General features: G+C 52.1%; 1 protein-coding gene across 2 annotated transcripts in view; it reads left to right on the top strand.

Moving 5' to 3' along the window:
- TEF (TEF transcription factor, PAR bZIP family member) overlaps positions 1-22,529 on the top strand; it is a 227,609-nt gene that overhangs the window by 2,025 nt on the left and 203,055 nt on the right. The gene's annotated exons all lie outside the window — the stretch shown is intronic.

Below are 22,529 nucleotides of genomic sequence, written 5' to 3'. Positions count from 1 at the left end.
AACGGTGTTGGATCTAGCCCTGATCTCTTGACTGGGTGAGAGCTTTCTGCTTAATTCAGAGACTCTGTCCCTCACCACCCCTTGTTGTAAATATATGACAAACCTAGTCATGCTCATTAAGCGCCCGCAATCACTTTCACTTTCGCCCGTGATAACTTTCGCGGCACCCCTTTGATGTTCTCGTTCAAAGAACATGTTGTGTAATGCTTTGCTGCTGCCCATTTGACTTACAACGTGCTTTCTCTTTCCACAAACTTGATGTTTGTGTTCCTTTATTTTGCGATGCTTTTAGTATTACTCACACATACACAACCCCACAACCACACACACACTCAACCACACACACATACAACCCCCACACACACAACCCTACACACACAACCACACACACACACCTGCACCCACACACAACTGCACCCACACACAACTGTACCCTCAATCACAAACACACACACACCCACACACCCTAACCACCTACACACACAACCACACACACAACCACACCAAGCATTGGCATAGCCAATAGGTCTCACCTTTGGGACCTTCTAAGTGTTCAGCCATGCAACAGTTGATGTGGTTGCACCATGGATATTGTGCTGCATAACTAAATACTTAGAAGGTCCCAAAAGCGAGACCTATTGGCTATGCCAATGCTTGTTAACCTTTTCCGAATAGTTAGGTAGGTCTGTGGGCGAATCCGACCCACTGAAAAGCAAGTGCATAGTATTACAATCACCCTTTTTTATGGAAAAAAAGGAAGAGGTAAGAGCGTAGGCCGGCTATGCAATTTCCAACCAGAAGAGCCCAAAACTTGACCCTAGTTTTACAGATGTGGTCCTTAGGAGAGACGGAGTTTATCACATATGCAAATGATATGATCTAAATCTTTCTTCTCCAGAGATCTCACTATTAAGTAGGACACTCTATTTTGTCCCAACAGAGAACACCACTTTTTAGGTTTCGCCTGGTGTCCACTGCGCAGCAGTGTTCGCGCAGGCGAAATCTTTTGATTAGCAGTTCGGGGCTTTGTCCTGTCTCTCTTCCATTGGCTAGCTCCATAAATGGAGGCTAGCCATTGGAAGAGAGATCTGTCCATAATTGTCCGAGCAGATTCGTGGGCGTTCCGCTGATTTTTGTCTCTCTCCACCCCTTTTACAAAGTCATGCGGCGGTGGGCGGATATATATATATATATATTTTTTTTTTCTCAACATGTTTTGGCCATTTTGAACGTGTGTTTTGCAGTGGTGGGTTGCGCTATTTAAGTTGCCGGGATGTATTTCTTTATTTGTCGCACGTTCTCGCGTTACACTCGAACAATGGCGGATGTTGTCGGCCCTGGAACTGCTCCCTCACAACACATGACATCACCTTCTGGGAATCTTCAAGGTTCACGAAGAGTCCAGAGAGGTGGGTGTGGCAGCGCTACGAGCAGCCGCCTGGAGTCCGGTGGGAGGGGGCGTTCAAGAAATGCCTGCTCCCTCCATTGCTTCTTAATCGTGGCAGGTGCCACAGCATTCCTTTCCGTGGCCAACGCTCGGTGACCTGTACTCCGGGCTTAGCCGTCAATAGTGCAGCAGGTGCAGTGGCACCGGGGCACTGGGAGTCTAAGGGGCCCCTCCCCCATCATCATAGCTGTTTTTTACTTCCAATAAATAGGGGTGGTTGCCATTTCCCTTACATGCCTTGGGGCACGTCACCAGGTGTGTACTGTCTCAATACTTGTCGGCCACGTCATCTGAGGTGGACCCCTCCCCCTCCCCTCAGAGAGGAATGCCATGGGCCCCAATGCAAGCACGGAAATGAGCCCCATGACGGGTACAAAAAACACTGTCTGAGATCTATATAGCCCCTCGCTGTCCATGGCCCGGTGCCACTGCACCTTCTGCACTATTGCTTGGTACGTCCCTGCACCACGAGCGAGTCCCATGTCCAGCAGTGAAACGAAAACCATGCTGTTCCTGTGTCCACGTGCGGGTTTAGTTCACCCACAGTGTGAGAGGGTCTTCACAACTTTACCCCACATCTGCATTAAAAGTAGTGTTGATCAAAGAATATGGCTGTTGTAGGGTTTATGATTGGGCTACTTGTTGGTGAGCAGTGGGCCGTCGTTGGTGAAGAGAGAGAAAGGCAAGGCAGGGCTGGTGAGCAGTCAGAGTGCGGAGGGAGGGACGGTGTGTGCGCGAGGGGGAGAAGGGAGCAGGCAGTCGGGGCTGAAGCAGACACACGCAGGCGCTCCTGGCTGTTCCCAGCCCATGTTACAAGAGCCCAGCCCCGGGAGTCGAGCTGGGCATTCAGCTTTGCGTCTGCAGAGACCGAGAGCCGGAGCGGAGCGGACTGGACCAGGGAGCCCCCCCCCCCCGGGATGGCCGCCTAGAAGCCCAACCCCAGAAGGACGGGTAAGGAGCTCACCTGCGCCCACTTGCTATGGACCCAACTGGACCTTTGCACTGGAACCAAAGTTCGGAAACTTTTCCTGTGTTCGAAGCTTGGTCCGCGAGCCCTCCCGTGTTTGGACACCCCCCGGGCTCCAGAGTGTCCCTGGATTGCAAAACTTTTCTGGGCTCGGACGACTTACTTGCCCTGCACTCCTCCGTTTGGGGGCTCCGGACAGACTTCTCCTCGCTTCAAAACAGTTTTAGGGCAACTTCTGCACATTAATCGGTCCAAATTGCGGTGCCTGGGAGGGGTGTGTGTTGGCTCTTTTGACGCAGATTTGCGTCTACTCCGTAAAGGACCCCTTCTGGTGCCCCTAACGCACAGCCACGCCTCGGTAATACACAGGAGTATGTAGATTGTAGCGCTTTGTAGGGCGGGCTAGTGAGCAGATTAATCTACGCTATAGCCCTTGGTGTACGGACTCTTACTGTGGTGTCGAAACCAGCCAGAAAGTTGGTGAAGCAAATCTTGGGTGTTCAGCGATAACGACTGTGTGTACGCAGGAACACTGTCCCCCCACACACACACACACACACACTAACCACTCTCTTGCATGCAACACAGCACTCAGACCACACCTGTGAGGTGTGCTGCAGGAGTGGAGTAAAGTGGCGTGAGTGGTCTGGAGACATGCGCAGGGTCGAGGCTGTGGGTGTGCGTCTTGGAGGGCGTGTTTATTGCGCCGTGTGATTTGGTGTTAGTGGCGTTTCTGGAAGTACACTTTAGAGTGTACACATTGTGCTACGCAATAAACAGGTGGGGCCACTGACAAAGGTGTGTGTATCTATGTGCTTACATCTGTGTGCTTGTATTTTTATATTTAGATATTGAGCAATACACTCTGACATGCAAAGTCACTTTCAACATTTTAAGCAAATATCGCTACTTGGCAAGGTAGTTGGACAAATGAATGTGTGTGGTGAGGTTCAGTGCTGTCTCAACTCCTGGTGCATTCTGCAGCTGTGGTGGTGGGGCACAACAAGGGGCTTCGGACATATAGAGCTGGTACACCGACTCCGTATGCACCCCACCCCAGAGAAGACTCGTTCAGAACCGCAATGTGTTTTTCTTTTTTTTTTTATATTTTGGAGCAGGTTTCGTTCTCTAGATATGCCAATGGGACAGGGGCAATTTAACGTTGTCGTTTTGTAGGGGATCCGCGCTGTGTGGTTTGTGGTGAGTGCTGTATTTTGAGGAAGGTGTCTCAGGTGAGCGGGAGTGTTGTGGTGTGTGTATTTTTTTTTAATTGTGGTGTCGTTTTAGTGATCTGATTTCTTTTGTATTAAGGGGCAGATTTACAAGTCCCCAGCGCCACGTTTGCGTCACTTTTCCCTCGTAAAAAATGACGCAAAAGTGGCGCTAGGGCCTTGTAAATAAGCCCCTAATTGTTTAAATGAGGGGGCCGTTCCGCAGCCCCTGTTGTGGGCAGAGATACAGGGGCGCTGTGGAGGTCGTTTTTAGGTTTCACCTGGCGTCCACTGCGAGGCAGTGTCGCACAGGCGAAATCTTTTGTTTAGCAGTACGGGGCTTTCTCCCGCCTCTCTCTTCCATTGGCTTGCTCCATAAATGGAGGCTAGCCATTGGAAGAGAGATCTGTCCATAATTGTCCGAGCAGATTCATGGGCGTTCCGCTGATTTTTTCTCTCTCCGCCCCTCTTCCAACGTGATGCGGCAGTGGGCGGATGTTTTTTTTTTTTTTTTCTCGGCATGTTTTGGCTATTTTGAACGTGTTTTGCAGTGGTGGGTTGTGCGATTTAAGTTGCCGGGATGTATTTCTTTATTTACGAGCAGGTAAGCAGCATTTTGTTATAATTTTCTTTTTACGTCCAGTCCTCCGTTTCCCCCTTCCCGCATCCCCCCTCCTTTCCGCTCTTGCCTCGCCCCCCCCTCTCGCCCGCAGCTCTCCTCCCCGCAGCTCTTCTCCGTCCCGCTCCCGCTTCGCCCCCCCTTCCCTCTGCCGCAGCTCTTCTCCGCCCCAGTGCATGATTTAAGTTGCCGGGATGCATTTACTCTGCGCACGCTGCCCCGAGCATGGCCTCCGGGCTTGCCCTGGCTTCGAAGACTGTATCTGGCCCCGCCCGCCAGCCTGCTTGTTTCTGTGTGTTTTGACGGGGACAGTGATGAAAAGGAAGCAGAAGCCTGCCGCAGTCACCAGCCGCCGAAGCCCCGCGGGACATGAGAGCTTCAGCCCTCTGGATACCACCATTCCGAGGGTGCGGGAGTCATCAAGAGGTTCACCAGGTGAGCGAAGGGGGCGGAAGAGCATGCTGCCTGGTAGGGGACGCCGTCTGTTGGGGGCACCGTGAGGCTCTTTGTACCGAGGCATAATGGAGTGTCATTGCTGTTCTCGATTTGGCACGTGATTTGACGAGCCATGACCGCGGAAACTACTCTCCCCGAAAATGATGCAGATATTGTGAACAATGTGGACTTCTTGATTTTAATAACTGATGTAAAACGAATGGGTAATGTTATTCTTTTTGTGCTGTGGCATTTCTGAAGTAGCGTCCAAACCTGGGCCTGTGGTGTTCCTGGATCCAAAGCACAGTGGTATGCAGTAGTGTACGAGGTTGTTATTCCTCCACTATAGTTGTATGCCGTCTTCTTCCCAGTTCAGTGGTATTTGTCCCTTGCAGTTACAATTGCAGCCTCTCTCGTGTAGTCAGGACATAATGTTTCTACTTCTGAGGTTTCATTTAGCTATTTAAGGTATTCTGGAAGTTGTTTTCGTTTGAGTGGCAGGCCGGATACCAATGGTTTGTTCAGAATAGCCAAGCACTGGAAACATGGCTGTGCTTGCTTCCCTGCCCCCTGGCTGTGCTTGCTTCCCTGCCCCCTGGCTGTGCTTGCTTCCCTGCCCCCTGGCTGTGCTTGCTCTATGTGTGTGTGTGTGGCTCTAGGTGTGTGTGTGTGTGTGTGTGTGTGTGGCTCTGGGTGTGTGTGTGTGTGTGTGGCTCTGGGTGTGTGTGTGTGTGTGTGTGTGTGGCTCTGGGTGTGTGTGTGTGTGTGGCTCTGGGTGTGTGTGTGTGTGTGGCTCTGGGTGGGTGTGTGTGTGTGGCTCTGGGTGGGTGTGTGTGTGTGGCTCTGGGTGGGTGTGTGTGTGTGGCTCTGGGTGGGTGTGCGTGTGTGTGGCTCTGGGTGGGTGTGCGTGTGTGTGGCTCTGGGTGGGTGTGCGTGTGTGTGGCTCTGGGTGGGTGTGCGTGTGTGTGGCTCTGGGTGGGTGTGTGTGGCTCTGGGTGGGTGTGTGTGGCTCTGGGTGGGTGTGCGTGTGTGTGGCTCTGGGTGGGTGTGCGTGTGTGTGGCTCTGGGTGGGTGTGCGTGTGTGTGGCTCTGGGTGGGTGTGCGTGTGTGTGGCTCTGGGTGGGTGTGCGTGTGTGGCTCTGGGTGGGTGTGTGTGTGTGTGGCTCTGGGTGGGTGTGTGTGTGTGGCTCTGGGTGGGTGTGTGTGTGTGGCTCTGGGTGTGTGTGTGTGTGTGTGGCTCTGGGTGGGTGTGTGTGTGTGTGGCTCTGGGTGGGTGTGTGTGTGTGGCTCTAGGTGTGTGTGTGTGTGTGTGGCTCTGGGTGGGTGTGTGTGTGTGGCTCTGGGTGGGTGTGTGTGTGTGGCTCTGGGTGGGTGTGTGTGTGTGGCTCTGGGTGGGTGTGTGTGTGTGGCTCTGGGTGTGTGTGTGTGTGGCTCTGGGTGGGTGTGTGTGTGTGTGGCTCTGGGTGGGTGTGTGTGTGGCTCTGGGTGGGTGTGTGGCGCTCTGGGTGGGTGTGTGGCGCTCTGGGTGGGTGGGTGTGTGGCGCTCTGGGTGGGTGTGTGTGGCTCTGTGGGTGTGGCTCTGGGTGTGTGGCTCTGGGTGTGTGTGTGTGTGGCTGGGTGTGTGTGTGTGTGGCTGGCTCTGGCTCTGGGTGTGTGTGGCTGGCTCTGGGTGTGTGTGGCTGGCTCTGGGTGTGTGTGTGTGTGTGTGTGTTTCTCTGAGTGTGTGTGTGTCTGTGGCTCTGAGTGTGTGTGGGTGTGTGTGGCTGGCTCTGGGTGTGTGTGGCTGGCTCTGGGTGTGTGTGTGGCTCTGGGTGTGTGTGTGTGTGGTAGTAATTGCTGTCTGCTGAGCACGTCCAGTAGGGTACAATAGGTCTCACATTTGCGAGAGATTAAGTTATTGGCAATGTAAATGACAATGCCATTTATTTATCTGTTTTCAAAACCAACACACAAATAAAAATGTTGTCATTTACAATGCCAATAGATCTAACTTTTGCAAAGGCGAAACCGTTGCATTGTAAATGCTTGTTCAATTTACAAATGGAATTCCACCAATTCTTTAGTATGCTACGTTTACAGTTTTTTTTTTTCTCGGCGAATCCTCATACTAGAACATTCGATAATGCTGGATTCAGCTTCTGCTTGCAAGTCTCCCAGCTCCACCGTCCTTTCAGAACTCTTAACATTTGAGAGTTTGGTACAAAAAAAAGTCTCCACTCTAAATGTCACATCAGTATGTACCAGACAACATTATCCGGGATGAACACTTAGCACTTAAATAAATCAAAAGCAATGATTTGGTCATATTTAAATTCACAGAAAAGGGGGTAGGGCTGTTATTAAAAATATTCAGTGTTACAAACAAGAAATTAAACAAGCATTTGCAATGCAATAGGTCTCGCATTTGCAAGAGTTTGAGCTATTGGCATTGTAAATGACAATGCCTTTTATTTGTGCGTTTTTACTGACAGCCTTGCTTCTTGTAAGCAAGGACTATTCGTACAAAGTGCGTGTTTATGCACCACTTGCTGGTTTTCAAAACAAATGAATAAAAAGTATTGTCATTTACAATGCCAATAGCTCCAACTCTAGCAAATTCGTGACCTATTTCATTGCAAATGCTTGTTTGAAATACGGGTGCACCCCGCACGCCTTCAAGGGCACTCGACGTTAATGAAGCTGCTTCGTGAGCTCTCAGCACTTTCTTGTCTTCTCCTTCAACTCATTGAGTATTTTTATCTATTTATACTTTATCATATAAACAATCTGGTCTTCGTTGCACGTCAAGAAGAGTTAATACGCATGTTGTTCGGTTGTGTTGCTATTCCTTTTAAGAATTAATGTCAGCAGATCTCTTATACGGTTTTAACATCCTCATTTTTATACCCAGGAAATACTGTGTTCGTTGTTTCATGTAATGATTTAAAGTAACTGATTATGAATAAATTCATTCATGCATTTTGGACTAATAGGTCCTGTACTGTGATATACACTTAATAACAAAAACAGTTGCTGAAAATGAAGCAAGAAAGTTTGTATTAAACAATGGGCAAGCATACAGCTCATAATTCTTTACAAAAAGTATTGTTACGGATATTAGTGAGAATTCTTGCATATAATGTCGGTATGATTCAGATACCACCCATCTTAGTGTATATGCACACTGTATAATGTGTCTAAAACACCATATCGCATGAGGCCCTAGGTAACCCGTCATACCTCAGTTTTGAAATGGACCCCGTTTCGTGCTTGAAATAACATTGCGCTATATAAATAAACGTAACCGTACACGTTTGTTACATTTCGTCTACTGGCACTGGGCGGGGTTGGTGCGGCACCCTTTAAAACAAGCATGCAAGTGGTGCGCGCTCGTGCCACAGCGAGACATCTATTTTGAATTATCAGGCACAATAATTCAAAACGGATGTTACCCTGTGCGGGTAACAGACACCAATAGGCCATGGGCGGGGCAAACGGGAGACATGCGCCCGCATTTGCCCAACTGCGTGCTGTCTTTGCTAGAAAGACGTATGCAACACCCAATAGCCTGCAACGATAACAAAACCACATGCACTAGCGTGTGGTCCGCTTTAAAAAGCCTTTACTGTAAGTCTCGCAGAGCAGCGCATGTGCGCTTCTACTACGCGAGACCTAATAAACCACTAAACAACAAGGACCACTATAAACCACTGATCCCTGTTCCTCTGCATGAAGTACAAAATGAGATCAAATATATCACTAACAAAGCTTTACCTTCTTGCCTCCTGGAAATTCGGAGTATGGAGTAGAATGCAGTCTTGCTTCCTGGAAATAAGGAGTAAAATATACTCCGAATTTCCAGGAAGCAAGATGGCATTCTATTCCCACCATCAGTGGAGGTGTGAAGCCTGTTCGTCCATCCTGAATTACACTTATGGATTTTACCAGTTAGAATTTCTTTGACTGTGGTTGTAAGGTGATACTGTAACATCACCTGTGAATTATTATAACCAGTATTTTTTTTTTTTATAAAAAATCTTTATTGTGCATTTAAAGAAAGTTACATACAAGGGCCTACAACGACAGGGGCTGGCCGCTAGTCACAGCAAAAGTAATCATTATATACCACAGCTCTTTCGCCGACATCCCTGAGGCCCAGCAGCGATTCAGGATGAGATTCATAGCAACACAGGATAGTCATAATGGAGTATTATTTTGTTTTTTACAAAAGAAATAAAATAAAGAAAGAAAAGAACAAGTCTCAAGGCATGAAAACATTGTACGCAGAATTGTGCTCGTACGGGAGTGACCTCCAAGTGCAAAGTTGTGTGAGCTGATAGTTAATGGATGGGATCATGGGGGGCCAGCGGGGAAGCCGAGAATAGGAACAAAAGTTAAGCAAGACATGGAATGTCGGATCAGGGAGAGAGGGAGATGTCCAGATTGTCATCAAACGGGGGTGTACATATATTCCAGCAGTTGGCGTTCCACTGGCTCCAGACTTTAGTCCGCGCCCTAGGTCTACCCCTAGCCAAATACAGTCTTTTCCCTGAACATACACCAATCCATATTGTCCTTCCATACCGACACAGTGGGCGGCCGCCGGGAACCCCACAACTGTGCAATGTCTCTTTAGGCAATCATGTTCCCAAGGGTCGCTCATCGGGTCTGAGCAACACTATAATCATTCGGTTCCCACACATTCAGCAAACATTGCCGGGCTTCAGGCATCAGAGCGACTCCGGTGACACTCTCCATCACTGCATGCACACGATTCCAGAATGCAGCCACCTCCGGGCACTCCCAGATAATATGGAGGAAGGTACCAACCCCTCCACAACCACGCTTACATAACCCATCAGCAGAATAACCCATGGAAACCAAACGGGGACCGGTGACATACACACGATGAAGAATTTTAAGTTGGACCAGACGGAGGTGGGCGGGAATAGCCACCTCCTTTGGGGAAGATAATGCAGACTGCCATCTTCATCGTCCAGTTCCAGCCCATCCCCGGTCCAGACTTCTCTGAGGTGTACAAGAAGTTCCGCCCGATTATTAATCAACTTCTTATAAATTAACGAGATCGTGCTGTCAGGCACGTGACCATCAAGCACACCATCTTCCAGCGGGGAGGACTCGGGGATATTGACACCGGCAGTGAAGACCGAGGTCAAAGCATGACGGACCTGTGCATATCTGAAAAACTCCCGGTCACTCAAATCATATTCCTTCTGCAACATTTCAAAAGTCTTAACTGCACCCTTGGCCCAGAGGTCGCCCACCCTTCCAATACCAATCATATCCCATTTCTCAAAACCTTTCGTTGTCCAGAGGCATCCCAATCTCTCAGACGCATACAAAGGAGTCGCACGTGTCAGTCGATCCTTCCACCCCAGAGCTGCATTCGCATCACACCAGACTCGTACAGCAATCTTAGTGGGACCTGTTAAATTTCTCCCTGCCACCCTAGAGTAGAGCGCCCTGTTATAATTCCCACCCGGCAACTGAAGCTTATCCATCTCAAATGCAGGATTTGGGCTGGGAGCATACGTTGCGTGGTTAATCACGCTCAACTGAGAGTCCCAATAATACCTCCTTATATCTGGGAGCGCCATGCCCCCGTCATACCAGGGGAGGGTTAGCTTGGCGAGAGCGATTCTCGCACATCCATCATAGACCAGCCGCCTCTGCAAGCTCTCCACCTCCCGGAAATAGTCTGCAGGGATAGTGTCGAATGAATTCTGGAGTGCGTAAAAAAACTGTGGCAGGGACATCATTTTAAAAAGTGCAGCGCGACCGAGCGGTGACAATGGTAATCTACGCCAGCGAACGACTTTAAGTTTCAGCCTCTGGAGAGGGGGAAGCAAATTGCGTTCATAGCGAACAACGGGGTCTAATGATATAAATATCCCCAAATATTTGAATCCCGTCTGCGAGACCTGGATGGGAAATCTACGGGGCAAAGGGGGGAGACCACCAGAAATTACATAGACACAGGATTTAGTCCAATTAATGACTAAACCTGAGTTCTTGCCGAATGAGGCGAGGACATCGAACAAAACATTAAGCGATTTTCGAGGGGAGGTAAGGTATAACAGGATGTCGTCGGCGTAAAGCGAGATCCGGTCTTCAAAATCTGGGGTCCACTGGATGCCCTTTATTGAAGGCTCCCAACGGAGCCAAGCAGCCAGAGCCTCCAAGGCAAGCGCAAAAAGTAGGGGGGACCATTAACGACCACCTGAGCCAGTGGTTCCTCATATAGAAGTTTCACCCACCCGATAAACTCTGAACCGAAACCAAATTTCGCGAGGGCGGCCCAAAGATACAGCCATTCTATAGTATCAAAGGCCATCGTGGCGTCCAAGGAAGCCAAAATGGCCGGCTCATGGATAGACTCCGCCCTCGCGAGAACGCCATGCAAACGCCGCAAGTTAAGTGCGGTGTTACGGTGTGGGATAAAACCAGATTGGTCCGGTGGATCAGGTCACCAATCACAGTAATCAGCCGATTAGCCAACACTTTAGCTAGGATTTGAGGTTTGGCGTTCAACAGTGAGATGGGCCTGTATGAAGCGCAGCGATCCCGAGGCTTACCCTCCGTAGGAATAACCACAATCGTAGCCAAACGCTGATCACAGGGGAGAGAGCCATGGTCCCGCGACTCCAGGAACATATCTCGGAGATACGGTGCAACTTTATCAGGGCGCAATTTGTATAATTTGATGGGCAGACCATTGGGTTCCCATGGCCTTGCCAGAGCGCACTGAGCGAATGGCGGTTGCAATCTCATCAGCCGACAGTGGAGCATCCATTAGGTCTCGGTCAGCCTCTGATAGGCACTGCAGTGCAATATCGCGTAACAGATGAGTCCTCCTCATCTCTATCAGAGACCGGAGAATACACTGTACGAAAATAGTCCACAAAACACCCCACTATCTCACTCGGATCAGTCTCACACACTCAATCCAGTTTCTGACTCACGGGAACCACACGATTCGCCCTTTCTTTCTTATCAAGCCACGCGATCAATTTACCTGCCTTGTCCCCAACATCATACAATCTGCCCTGCTGCTCCCTATGCATTATTTTAGCAGCATCCGTAACCAGGGATTTGTAGTCCAGCTGTTTCAGACCAAGGGCGTGGAGTTTGGCATGAGTAACGCCTAATTCCAAGTCACTCTCAAGCTCAACTATTTCTGTCTCAAGACGAACAATATCTTGATTTTTGGTTTTCTTAGCATCAGCAATTAAAGACAGGGCCTGCCCACGAATGACAGTCTTGAAGGCCTCCCATAGTGACACAGATGAAGACACAGACCCCTCGTTTTCAAGGAAGTATTGATCCAGGGACTTCACCAAACCAGAACGGGTCTTAGGAGTACGAAAATACCAGGGGTTTATGGGGGGCGACTCTTCCCGCACCACACACTCTAGTATCCATACAAAGCCACACTGGGGAATGGTCTGAAATGCTCCGGGCAAGGTGTCTGATCTCTCTGACAGAAGGGGATTGCGCTGCAGGCATCAGAATGTAATCAAGTCTGGAAAGACTTCCATGGGCCCCAGAATGGAAAGTGTATTGTATCTGCTCTGGATGCATCAACCTCCAGCAGTCCACCAGACCGAAAGTCTCCAAAAACCCACTCAGCCATGATTGAGAATTAGCAAGATCTCTGGGGGGGGGGGGTAGCGATCTACACTGCCGGAAACAACAGTTAAAATCACCACCCATAACCAGGGTACCTTCAGGTCCCAACACTACTCGCCCAATATCTGTGAAAGTAGAGGTCTGCAGACCCGGTGGAACGTATACAGTGATTAGCGAAACAGTCCTACCCTCCCATCTACCAGCGAGGGCGGCGTAGCGCCCTCTGTCGCCGTGGAGTACGTTATCTATCTCCAAGGGGAGAGAGGACCGAACAAGAATGCCAACGCCCCTAGAACCAGTGGTGAACCCAGAATGTGCAACAAGACGGTACCCCCACCTGTTCATGGCGTGACACGTATTCCCAACCAGATGTGTTTCCTGTAGGAGAACGACATCGGGAGACAGGCGACGCAAAAATTGTAACACCACTCCCCGTTTTATTCTATCGCCCAACCCATTGACATTCCAAGATATTAGCCTCAACCCACTACCCCCCACCCCAGCAAGAAATGTGGGACCCACCCCACAACGAACACAATAGCCGGATCACAAAAAAGAATACGTTGCCTTGAGAAAGATTAACAAACCCCCAAACACTTCCCCCCACCCCAACTCGAACCCGTTACAACTCCCCCACCCTGCACCCCTGCATTAAACTAAAACGCCACCCCAACTTGCAGTGTGCCTGTCGCCCTACCATTACACTATCTACAAAAAGAACCCTGGAGGAGGAAAGAGACTCTCTTCCCCCGCCACCCTCGGGTATACTACTATAAGGTACGAGAATGTTAGAATAATCGAACCCAGCTGTAAAAAGTCAAGTATTTGGAGATCAGGAACCGCAAAGTCACTTTTGTTCTGGCTCGCCTCCCTCGGCGCCACCAGGGTGCTCAGTTCGATCGCTCTGGGCAGGCAGAGAATCCAGCCAGTCACACTCTCTGGACGGTCAAAGAAAAACGTCCGGTCCTCATACTCAACACGAAGTCTAGTAGGAAACAACATGGCATATTTCAGGCCCAAGTCTCGGAGTCTACGCTTCACACCCTGAAAGACCATCCTTTGCCTCTGAACAAGCTGAGTGAAGTCCGGATAAAAGCTTACTGTAGTGTTTTCTAATTTTACCGGGCCGCTCACCCTCGAGGCCTGCCGGATAGCATCCCGGTCTCTGAAATGGAAGAGCGTGGCAATGATAGGCCTCGGAGGGGCGCCCGGGCGCGGCTTTCCACCGGGCACACGGTGGGCACGTTCCACGGCAAAGAATTTGCTCAGTCCTGTAGGGGCAAGGTGATTGAGGACGAGGTCTTCCACCAGGAGGTCCATTAAAGGATTTTCGGGATTTTCAGGGACACCAATGACGCGGATGTTGTTGCGTCTTGCCCTATTTTTAAAATCCTCCAGTCTGAGACATGAGGTCATTGGATGATTTGAGGTTGCCAATTTCCGATTGTAGTTCCGACACATCGGCCGTGAGGCTAGAAGTCTTCAAGTCCAACGATTTGACTTTCTCGTTAGTTTTAGACAGATCGGCTCTAATCAAAGTGACATCGATGGCAACCGTGTTGATTTTATGAGCCTGAGCCTCATATTGCTGGCCGATGGTAGCCTTCATATTGGCAATGGCGCTCATGACGTCTTGGAGAGACAGATCGGTCGGCACAGCCGAGTCTTCCTTGGCGTTATCCGGAGTGCGGCTGGCGCCACCAGGGGACCCCTTAGATTGGGTATAACGATCCATGATATTAGTTTGAACCGGCCCCCACAAATAGGCGCCTTGGTTTTCCGCTTCTCGTTGTCGGCCCTGGCTGCCATACTGGAAGATGCGCCCCGAAGGGGCCCGTGAGACCTGGTGAAAATGGCAGCTCGCAGCAAGTCACCAAAGTCTACCAGAGGGGGCTCGCTTGGCCAAGATGACAATGCAGTTCAATACAGAAGCATTGAGAACCGAAAGCACACGTTGATGAGGCAGAGTCAGACCGGACCTCCGACAAGCCGGAACAGTTGTGCGATCCGATAGTGCCAGGACCCAAAAACGAAACAAAGTCAATGTAGGGCTACTGGGGGAAGACCCTCAGCGTTGTTGTTCAACTTCGTCCCGGCATGCCAGCTTGCCAAGCTCCCGGCTTCAGCGCAAGCCGGGCCTCAAAAGTTCGGATCGACGTAGCTGCGGTTCCCAAAGTCCAAATCGAATTTTTGAAAGAACAAAAGTATCAGCTAGGGTTCATCTTCAGTAACCCATCTGAAAAATCAGGATAGCGTCAGGATATTTAGCGAAGAGCGGCGAGGGTACCGGGAGCCCTGTGCTCACGCGGCCATCTCGGATGCTCTCGTAGCTCCTCTTCCTATAACCAGTATTAAGGATATATTTATTGAATAGGTGGACCACGAAAGATCACATATAGAATACGCGGAAGTAGAGTGGATAATATAAATATAAAAATCCCTCTGATGCAATACCGTATTATTGGTGTTTTTGAAATTCTTATATTTTGGGCGAGAGACAACCTCTATGTAGATCCTGATGAAGGTGGTACTCCAATAATAAACAACCACCGAAATGCATTGACGCCTGTGTTTATATAGTTGGTTATATCCAGGAACTGCTATATGTCAAATTCCACAAATAGACCGATGGTTTTTATATTTGAGATTCGTCTGGAATAACCTTTTCTTGATGAATTTGGTTGTTTTCACATATTTGGTTTTTGCCTCTCATAAAAGGTCTCTGTTCATATGTTTTTATTATGTTTTTTTAATATGATTATTGGAATGTGTTTTTAATCTGTATACACTATTATAAATTTGCAGTTTTAAGAACTCGCGCCCTGCGTTGCACTGCGCAGCAGTGCTCGCAGCGCGAGCCCTTTTAGTATTTGAAAAAACTGGGTTTGTTAGCTGCCCTAGGAATCGCACACGCTTGTGCGTGTGCTTTTCCTTTTGTGGGAAGCTAATGGCCTTTGTGTGTGTCTTTTAATGAAAGACTGCACGCAATAGGCCACTGGCAGGCGCATTGCTCCGCCCATGGCCTATTGGTGTCTATTACGCTCACCAAGCGCGTAATAAGACACCAATAGGCCATGTGGTCACGTGTGTCACAGTGGCACGCGCGTGCGCACCACTTGCACCACTCGCAGGCGTGTGCATGCAACACAATTCGTCAGACTAATAAAAATAAGGAGACTGAAACTGCATAAATTGTTCCTCTAAAACAAACTGCATAATGGCTGCGCGAATAAATGTTGCCACTGCCAATAGTGCATAAATTACAACCGCCGGACAGAACACGTTCGCACATTTCCACTGCTACCAAGTTAATGGTGTTCCAGCTCCTTGGAAACATTCCCCGCTCGCACCTCCGGGCGAGTATATGAGCTCTGCCCGCTCTCATTCCTGCCACTACATGTCAGCACTGAAGTCCAGGCGCACATCACAATGAGCCATTATGAGTTTCCAGCGGCCCTTCTGCGGTCTGGTTGGTGCACATACCTCTGTCTTTCCTCAACAAGAAAGACGCCGTTTTGCAGCATGAAGTAAAATGTCAGGTTAAATAAAAGCTTGATTTGTTTCCAAGTGCCTAATTTCTAACTAAGGATTTACAGTAAACCAGCGTTTATCCAGAGTGCCTCTGCTTCTGGCCTGGCTCAGGGTCTTAAGTGAGTTAATTTGACAGCTTGGTTGTATATAGAGGCCTTTCACCTCTTCACGTCATCCCTTACAGAGGGGCCTCATATTGAATGGTTCACCTTTAAAAGTGTATCCCTTCAGGGAGAGGTCAGTCATGGAATGGTTGCAGTTGTAAACGCTGATCTCATCTTACCCTTAAATATGATTGCTGCAAAGGCAGTGATTGGTAGCAAGGAAATAAATCACACCCTTGATCCATCAAGTTGACCTTCCTGGAGAGAAGCCATAGATTAAATGGGCAAAGAGACTGGACTGAATCTATACCCTTATACTACCTACATCCTGAAAGATATTCCTGAGCTAAAATAACACGAATGTAACTGGCATCGAGATTTAGGAAGCCCACGCTAGGGGCTATGCTTCTCCTTACAGGGCGATGATTGAACTGATATAGAGAATGACCTGCCGCCGTTTACATCTGTATACATTAGTCTGCCCCCTCTTAAGCCACTGGAATCCCCTCTCCCAAGAGTTATGGTCCAACTAGAGGCCAAAGATTGAATGGACATGTGGCAGAACCACCTATTTTGGCGGAACATCCCAGGCCGAGACCAAAAAGTGAACATGCATGGAGACTGAGTTTTCATCATTACTATTAGCAGATCTGGTGGCTTAGGGGACTAACACTTCCACTGTAGGGGCCTGTGTCAACCTCATGGCCACAGGTTCAAATCCTGGCGGGTCCCCTCAGCCTTTCATCCTTTGGAGGCCGATAGCACAAGTTACTACTTGTGTAACGATATATCTGTAAGAGACATTAGTTAGTGATAGATTCCTTACCTTAGAATATCCCCAGGCGTCAGACTGGATCCGGAAATTTTTGCGTAGCAATACCCCTGCGCGCTGTTAGGCGTCGTCTGCGGCTCCGCGTCCGTCGTCGGCGTCGTGAGCGCCGGGATGACGTCATCGGAGTATATAGACGGCGCCCATGCGCGCTGACGTCAGTTCTGATAACACAGCTTTTCCGCGCCAGATACGCAGAGCCATGATAGAACTAACACTGGTGCCATGAAACTAGGGCCCTGAAAGGGGATGACCTTAACCCTAAATATCGGTTCGCAGAACGGGGAGGATGGGAGGGCGGTAAGGAATCTATCACTAACTAATGTCTCTTACAGATATATCGTTACACAAGTAGTAACTTGTGCATCTGAAAGAGACACGTTAGTGATAGATTCCTTACCTTAGAATAGATACCCCAGCAATACCAACCCCGTGGTGGTGGGTCTGCGAACCAATATCACACCAGAAAGTCCTGGAGGACGGAACGGCCAAAGAAGCCATCCCTCCGGACTTGACTGTCCAGGCAGTAGTGTCTTGCGAACGTGTGCAGCGAGGCCCACGTGGCTGCCTGACAGATGTCCTGCAGGGGGACACCGCGGCCCAGGGCAGTTGTCGTTGCCGTGGCCCGAGTGGAGTGAGCCCGCAATCCAGCCGGGGGCTCCTTCCTCGCCATGGAGTAGCATGCTTGGATGCACAAGATGATCCACCTGGAGATGGTCCTCTTGTGTACAGCCTTTCCCTTCTTCGCGCCCACGTAACCAACGAAGAGTTGGTCATCCACCCGGAATTGGCGAGTGCGGTCCAAGTAGTAGGAGAGCGCACGTTTAGGATCCAGACGGTGGAGCCTCTCCTCCTCTTTCGAGGGATGCGGAGGCGGAAAGAAGGTGGGCAAGGTGATGGACTGCCCGATGTGGAAGGCCGTGACAACCTTGGGCAGAAAGGAAGGTCGTGTACGCAACACCACCTTATCAGGGTGAACAGACAGGAAAGGCGGAGAAGAAGAAAGAGCCTGGAGCTCACTCACTCTCCTGGCAGAGGTGATGGCAACCAGGAAGGCCGTCTTCAGCGTAAGGAGGCGAAGAGGACAGTTATGAAGTGGCTCAAAGGGAGCACACATCAGATAGGTGAGAACAAGGTTCAAGTCCCACTGGGGCATCACGAAGGGAACAGGAGGGAACATGTGTGTGATGCCCTTCAGAAATCTACTCACTATAGGGGACTTGAACAAAGAAGGCTGATCAGGTAGCCTCAAGAAGGCTGAAAGAGCAGAGAGATACCCTTTAAGAGTGCCCAGAGCAGAGCCCTGCTGGGCAAGGGAAAGAAGAAAGAGCAGCACTTCCGAAAGGGGTGCAGAGAGGGGATCCACAGCCTTTGCTGCGCACCATGCCACAAATCTATTCCACCGGCAGGCGTATACCGACTTAGTGGAGGGACGCCTGGCTGCCAGAATGATGTCACAGACTTCGGGAGGCAAGTCAAATGGCCTCAACTGCCGCCGCTCAATCTCCAAGCTTGTAGGTGGAGACTGGACAGGTTCGGGTGCAGGACCGTCCCCTGCTGCTGCGACAGAAGGTCCTCCCGAAGAGGCAGACGAATCGGGGGATCGACTGACATGCTGAGTAGCTCGGGATACCAGTATCTTCGAGCCCAGTCCGGAGCCACAAGGATAACCTGGGCCCGGTCGCGCTTGATCTTCTTCAGCACTCTGGGCAGAAGTGGTATAGGCGGAAAGGCGTACAACAGGCCGCAGCTCCACTCGCGACGAAAAGCGTCTCCGAGCGAGTGCCGCCTTGGAAACTCCAACGCGCAGAACTGCTGACATTGCGCGTTCTCTTCTGTGGCGAATAGATCTAACCAAGGCTCTCCCCACTGTCGAAAGAGACCTTGCGCCACGTCCGAGTTCAGACGCCATTCGTGATCCATCATGCACCGGCGGCTGAGTTCGTCCGCCCTGGCATTCAGAGAACCTGCCAGGTGTTGAACCACCAGAGTCACGCCCTGATGTTCCAGCCACTGCCAGAGGCGCAGAGCCTCCTGGCAAAGGGTCCACGACCCCACACCGCCCTGTTTGTTGCAGTACCACATGGCGGTGGTGTTGTCGGTGAACACTTGCACCACGCTCCCCCTGACAGAGGGGAGGAATGCCTTCAGTGCAAGACGAATCGCCCGCAGCTCCAGAAGGTTGATGTGGAGCCGGGACTCCGCCGGAGACCAGAGGCCTCTGATCTCCGCCTTTCCCATGTGGCCTCCCCAGCCCTGGAGGGACGCGTCCGTCACAACTACGTGCTCCGGCTGGGGTAGAGAGAGAGATCTGCCACTGACCCAGTCGCGGTCCGTGAGCCACCACTGCAGTTGTCTCGCAGTGCCCTCCGAGATCAGGACATGATCGGACAGGTTGCCCTGATGCTGGGCCCACTGAAACTTCAGGTCCCACTGCAGAGCCCGCATCCGCCACCTGGCGTGACGCACCAGAAGGATGCAGGAGGCCATCAGTCCCAGAAGCCGCAGCGTCAACCTGACCGAGACCCGGGATAACGGCCCGAAGACAGGAATCAGAGCCTGAATATCCCGAACCCGCTGCTCGGGTGGGTAAACCCGAAACTGCGCCGAGTCGAGAACCGCTCCGATGAAAAGGAGCTTCTGAGAGGGACACAGGTGTGACTTCGGCACATTGATGGAGAACCCCAGCAAGTGCAGGAGGTCGGCCGTAGTCTGGAGGTGGCTGACGACTGTCTGGGGCGAGCCCGCCTTCAACAACCAGTCGTCGAGGTAGGGGAAGACTGACACCCCTTGCCTGCGCAGATGGGCTGCGACCACCGCCATCACCTTCGTGAACACCCGTGGGGCGCTGGTAAGGCCGAAGGGGAGCACGGTAAACTGAAAGTGCTCGTGGCCTACCGTGAACCGCAGGTAACGCCGGTGGGCCGGCAGGACGGGGATGTGGAAATAGGCGTCCTGCAAGTCCAACGCTACCATCCAGTCTCCTGGGTCCAGGGCAGCCAGGACCTGAGCCAAAGTGAGCATCTTGAACTTCTCCGTACGGAGGAAGCCGTTCACGTTCCGCAGATCCAAGATAGGGCGTAGGCCCCCTTTGCCCTTCTTGGGTACCAGAAAGTAGTGGGAGTAACAGCCACGTCCTACTTCTGGCCCAGGAACGCGCTCGATGGCCCTCTTGGCCAAGAGGGCCGAAACTTCCCCTTGCAGAAGTCGCAAGTGATCCCCCGACACACGGTGGCATTGAGGTGGCATGGATGGAGGGGAAGACTCGAAGGGGAGGGAGAAACCCCTTCGGACAATTTGCAGCACCCACCTGTCCGAAGTGACTGTATGCCAGTGGGAGAGGTGATGGCGAACCCTGCCTCCCACAGGCGTCACATGGGCCTGAAAACTCGGACTAGGAAGGTTTTGAGGCGGGGGCTGCTGAGGGAGGTGTGGACTGGCCTCGCCGCTGGCCCCGACCACCGCCACGGCGGTTCCCACGGCCGCCACCGCGTTGCTGAACATTCTGCGGCGCGTGGCTGACGGTCCGTGGTGGGGCGCCCCTTCCGTGGCCACGAAAGGAGCGAAAGGCACCCGATTGCTGGCGTGGGGCCGCAAGGCCCAAGGACTTGGCCGTGGCCCTGGAGTCCTTAAAACGTTCCAGCGCATGGTCTGCCTTGTCGCCGAAGAGGCGACGGCCATCAAACGGCATGTCCAGGAGAGTGGCCTGGACATCGGCCGAGAAATTGGCGGACCTCAACCAGGCGTGGCGTCGAACCGCCACCGTCGTTGCCATCGCCCTGCCCAGTGAGTCCGTGGTATCCAGCCCACACCGGATGGAAAATCGTGCCGCATCTCGGCCGTCCGCAAGGGTTTGGCTGAGTTTAGCCCTGACCTCCTCAGAGCATTGTGGCAGCACCTCCGCAACCGTGTCCCACAGAGTGTGGGTGTAGCGGCCCAAGAGACAGTTGGTGTTGACTGACCGGAGCCCTAGGCTCACAGACGAGAAGACCTTCTTCCCGAACTGCTCATATCTCTTGGATTCCCGATCGGGCGGGGCCGTCGGGAATGCGGTCTGGGAAGTGGAGGCCTGGATGACCAGGCTCTCGGGGGTGGGGTGGGTGGACAAAAAGCAAGGGTCGCCCGGTGCCGGGCGGTAGCGTCTGGCCACGTTCCTATCCACAGGGGGACCTGTGGCGGGCTTGGACCAAGTGCCCAGCAGAACGTCACACAAGGCCTCATTGAACGGCAGAAGGGGCTCCGCGGAGCCGGACTGCTGTTTGAGCACCTCAGTGAGGAGATTAGTCCTCACGGCCGCGACGGGGAGCTCAAGGTTTAGGGCCTTAGCTGCCTTCGTCAACACTACGCTGTAAGCAGAACCCGCCTCCGAAGCCACAGTCGGGGGCGATGTAAATCCAGTGTCTGGCGAGGTGTCAATACCACTGGCCTCCCCAAGCTCATATGTCCAGTCCTGATGTGACTGGCAATCACGTGCCAGAGGGTCCTCGGACCCCTCCCATTGCTCCTCGTCACCCAGCTCCTGGAGACCAGGATGAACAGCCAGGGCCTCCTCGTGGAGATAGAATTCTCCGATGGCCGACGGAATCGGCGCCCAGCGGCGCCCCTCCGACGCCTGAGGCGGACCGTAGGAAGCATTGGGGTCGGCAACCACTACGGCTGCCGGGGACGACACCTGAAGGGACGGCGCCGGTGAGGTCGTAAGGTCGACCGGCGAGGTCCCGGATCCGGAGCCGGATCCAGCGAGGTCGCGCGGCGCCGGGACCGAAGTCGCCAGCGGCGCCGGGCCCGAAGCACCCGACGTCGTCGGGGCCGAAGCGCCCGACCCGGAAGGACCTCCAGACGGAGCCGATCGGCCCGAAGGCGCCACGGGAACCGACTGAGGAGGGAGGGCCCTCATGGCCATGAGGTACCTCTCGACCTCCTCCTGCGACGCGCCGTGCCCAGGGACCCGAAGGTGTGGGGCAGGCGGCGACGCTTGCGACTCCCGCGGAGCCGCGTGGGCGGTGTCGCCCGAACCCCCGGCCGCATCGAGCGAGCGTCGGGGCGGGTCGGAGGACCGATGGTGGCGCTCCGACCTCTCATGCCTCTTACCTGAGGACTTGGATCCAGACGATCGGTGACCACTCCCGGAGCGTCGATGACTCCGACCTCGCGACCTGTCCCTCGACCTCCCGTGGGACCGGGACCGGGACCTGGAGCGGCGCGGGGCCGACTGCCTCAGCTCGAGACGCTTGCGGGACCGCTCCCGCCTAGCCTTCGACGTCAGGGCCCGGCAGTCGTCACAGGTTCGATCGTCGTGGTCGAGGCCTAAGCACTTCAGGCACCGGCGATGGGGGTCCGTGACCGACATGAGTCGGCCGCACTTCGAGCAAGGCTTGAACCCGGGCATCCCTGGCACCGATAGTCGAGAATCGACTAAGTAGAGGATCAAAAAGATCAAAAAGTTTTCAGTCAAAAAGTGACTGGGGGTAGAGCTTCTTCCGGATCTGCGCTAGCTGGCGCGGAAAAAAGAAGAACTGACGTCAGCGCGCATGGGCGCCGTCTATATACTCCGATGACGTCATCCCGGCGCTCACGACGCCGACGACGGACGCGGAGCCGCAGACGACGCCTAACAGCGCGCAGGGGTATTGCTACGCAAAAATTTCCGGATCCAGTCTGACGCCTGGGGATATTCTAAGGTAAGGAATCTATCACTAACGTGTCTCTTTCAGATATATCAGTACCATTGAGTTGTGTAACAATAAACATCTGCTA

Source organism: Lissotriton vulgaris, chromosome 1_1 (assembly GCF_964263255.1).
Source record: "Lissotriton vulgaris chromosome 1_1, aLisVul1.2, whole genome shotgun sequence".
In the NCBI taxonomy this organism is placed as follows: domain Eukaryota; kingdom Metazoa; phylum Chordata; class Amphibia; order Caudata; family Salamandridae; genus Lissotriton; species Lissotriton vulgaris.
Note: the sequence above shows the minus strand (reverse complement) of the source record. Positions and strands in the feature narration are given on the sequence as shown.